This window comes from Pseudochaenichthys georgianus, chromosome 10 (genome assembly GCF_902827115.2).
Source record: "Pseudochaenichthys georgianus chromosome 10, fPseGeo1.2, whole genome shotgun sequence".
NCBI classification, from domain to species: Eukaryota; Metazoa; Chordata; class Actinopteri; order Perciformes; family Channichthyidae; genus Pseudochaenichthys; species Pseudochaenichthys georgianus.
This window is the reverse complement of record NC_047512.1, coordinates 36,223,043-36,226,761: the sequence shown is the minus strand read 5'-3', so window position 1 is coordinate 36,226,761 and position 3,719 is coordinate 36,223,043. Positions and strand designations below refer to the sequence as shown.

Genomic DNA, 3,719 nt, shown 5'->3' with positions numbered 1-3,719 from the left:
TGTGGTGTGTGTGTGTGTGTGTGTGTGTGTGTGTGAGCGCATTTCAGGTGTGTGTGTGAGAGTGTTTCATATGTGTATATGAGAGATTTTTACATATGTTTGTAAATTATGTTGGTTTCAGTTGTGTGTGAGAGTGTTTCACATGTGTATGTGAACAGTATTTCTGAATAATGTCCCTAGCGGCCCCTCATATATAAGTGCCCTAATCACTTATGAACTTTTTCCAGTCGGCCATAGCCTTTTTGTATGAAGTAGTCATGTCACAGTCGTGAATGGCGTCCAAGAGGACTTCAGTCTGCACCACAGACAGAAGTGTTGCAATGCACTTAGGATAGGTGAGGTGAAAGGTGTAATAACATGCCATGAGATACATCACGCTTTCATGAATGTCCTCTTTTGGGAAGATGAGCACGGGCATGGTTCCAATGGCCAGTATACAGTTGGTTTCGCAGATGATGACAACAGGGCTGGAGAGTGGTCGTGTCTGAAGAAAGGTGTTGGGGTCTTCTGCAGACTGACACAAAAACAGACAAAGAAATCATCACAAAAAGCCAAACAAATATGATCACAACATTTCACTCTTTGTATCGACATGAATTATGTAAGAATTATAAATGTTCTTACCTCAAGGACGTGGAGCACAGCCTCACTTGCATGCCTTAACTTCTTGGGTGGGGCCATAGGTGATGGGAACATCTCTGGTAAAGCCTTCATCATGGCAATTGAGTGCTTTACTGTTGGAAAAAAAAGCGTCATTCCGTTTCCTGCAGTCAGTTAATAAATAGACATCGTCAGAGATAATAATCACCTTTGTCAAGCTGCGGAGGCCTCATGAGCTTTTTGAAAACTCCATAAAACTGTGCCCTCTCACAAAAGGTCCCCCACCGGGTCTTAAGTTCCATTAAGAAGTGGGAGTTGCCTTGATTGAGGACCCGCCGTAGTTCATCCATTAGCTAAGACAACGAGAGAGAAAATATATAGGAGAAACATTCAAATCTATATTCCAAGGGTTAGTAATTTGTCTCTTAATTTAATTTCCAAAAAAAGATTCATGTGTATAATGTGATTTAAATGGTCACTTAACAAAAATATTACAGTGCACATAGAAATATGTCTGATGCACACACTATTTTTAAATACGTATTGTGGACCAATAATACTAAAGGCCCTGTCACACTGTCCCGAAATTGACACCCGATGGACACACGATAAAGGAAATGTTCAAATTCGGCTGTGATCGTAGCAACATCGGGCCATTCGTGAGGGCATCTAAGCCATCGTATGACCGCCGGTGGAGTTTCTCAGACTCCGGCAGCAACTTCGTGAGCGGCAACTTCGTAAGGCACTCGTGAGGGCATCTTGTCAAATCGTGTCATCTTCGTATTATCATCGGTGCATTCACATTCACTCTGATCGGGGCGAATGCCCGATGGCACCGAGGATAACAAGATGCCCTCACGATGGCCTTACGAAGGGCAAAATTGACACACGAATTCAACACGAAAATGAACCTTCGCAAGGTCCTTCGGCAATTTTTTGGCATGCCAAAGATTTTGCCTCCGCTCACGAAGTTGCTGCCGGAGCCTGAGAAACTCCGCCGGCGGTCATACGATGGCTTAAGATGCCCTCACGAATGGGCCGATGTTGCTACGATCACAGCCGAATTTGAACATTTCATTTATCGTGTGTCCATCTGGTTGTTTTATTGCACAACAAAATCATGTAAATATATTATGTAAATAACCCAATTTGTGTTCTGTGAAACTAAAAAGGATATAATATATTATTTTGAAGGACAGTTGACAGGAAATTGTTGTTGTTATGGAAACAACATTACGGAGAAAACGTAATATTTTCTACATATAAAGACGGATAAAGTAAAGAACAAAGTCTGAAGATATCAGTACAGTATCATAGTACTGTAACATAATTGTTTTTGGTACTTTCATTGCAGTTGTATGTCTTAAATGTAATGTAAATGTTGCCTTCGTGTGTGGTTCGGGGCCATCTTCGTGCGAAATTCACAATTCCATATTCGTGTGTCCATCGGGTGTCAATTTCGGGACAGTGTGACAGGGCCTTAACAAAATAATGTTGCGTGTATCAGAAGCACATTTGTGAAATGTGTTCTTTTTAAATAAGTGGAGGGTTTTTATATATCTATGCAGAATAAATATGTGTATTCAATAAGCATGTTTGAGTCATTTATTTATAAATAATGATACAGATCTGATTTAATTGTCATACTATTTCTCATTTCAAATTTGGTCTAACGTTAACCGAATTAGGAAGCATAGTTGTACATAAAACGAAAACATTTGCTTACATGATCCAGTTCTCCAAAGCAAGGATAAGCTTTAAGAATGTTGGAAGGCCTGTCCTGCTCCTTTGTAACATCAGAGTCAATGAAGGCCCTTCTCGCTTGGATTTTGAGGTCCAGGAGCTGAGCAACATCCATCTTGTTTGGTCTGGCCTTGGTTTTATACATCGCCTGTAGAGTCTTATAATGTCTCGCCTGGGTCTGTGGGCTCTCAGTTTCTGATGCTAGAAAACATAAACCCCACTATTTTTATTTCTGATGTTAAAGTTTAAATGAGACATTAACACACAAACAGCCATAGTGACTGACACAGGGCAAACATAGATGAGTAATCTTGAATAAAAAAGGGTGTCTAAAATAGCTTATTGATATTGTTACATTTTCTTGAAGAGATTGAACCATCTACTATTTCAATTTCTGTACTTACCACATAACTGTTCAGCCTCCGGGGCGCTGCATCGAGATGGTGGTGATCTCTCCAAGATCAAGGTTGATGCGGTGGATTCATCAGTCTCATCAGTGGATGTCTCATGGCTGCTCTGAAAGCTTAAACTCCTAGGCCTCTTTCTTGAAGGAGTTGAACCCTGCTTCTTTTTGGGTGTTGTCACATTCTGGATCCTTTTCAAAAGCTGCTTTTTCACAGTTTCCTTACAAGACACACACACAACAGGTTGCGTTATAACTCACATTAAACAAACTTGTATCAAACAAAATACACCATACAAGCAGTTGCACAGAGCTCTTATTGAACTGGATAAAACACATCACTCCCAGTTTGATAGGCAAATGATTATAGTGCTTTGTCTGAACCATGAGTTGAAAACTTGAATAGTGACATACCCACTCAGCTCTACTGGTTTGAGATCTGTCACGAAGCATTGGGTAGTACTCAATTAGACGCTTCGCCATTACAGTGAGTTCACGGCTGCATGGATAGTTAAAGTCATCCCCAGCTGCTCGTTTAATGGAAATCATGCTTGTGACTGTATTCCTGATCAATCGACAGCGAAGGTCTTTGGAAAGGACGTAGTCTCCTTCTTCTCCAGCACGCTGCTTTTCAGAAAAGGTGCTTCGTGATTGCTCCAAATCTGTGTCTGTGTATAAGACATACAGTGGACTAAGAAGCTGTACGGTTCTGCTGGCACCATGTTGGGGTTGTGGGCTTTGAGAGGGGAAGGAGGGTGGAGAAAAGACAGGGGATGGACAGGGGTTGGGGCAGGAGGAGGAAGAGGAGGCAAACAAGGAAGGTTGGGGGGTGGGAATAGGGCTGAAATCACAAGTCCCATGAGAGGTACTCAGTCTACACAGGTCTCTCTCCTGGCCCTGTATAAAAGATGCATATATATATATATAAAAATAATGGTATTTACAATGAAAAGAACACTACACTGTGACACAA

General features: G+C 41.3%; 1 long non-coding RNA gene across 1 annotated transcript; it reads right to left on the bottom strand.

The window, feature by feature from the left end:
• Positions 1 to 222: 222 nt before the first annotated feature.
• LOC139434630 (uncharacterized) lies at positions 223 to 942 on the bottom strand. Its single transcript, XR_011643965.1, has 3 exons — positions 809 to 942; positions 625 to 734; positions 223 to 514 (listed from the first exon to the last, which is right to left on the bottom strand). It is a non-coding gene; the product is annotated as an uncharacterized lncRNA (long non-coding RNA).
• Between the last annotated feature and the right edge of the window lie 2,777 nt (positions 943 to 3,719).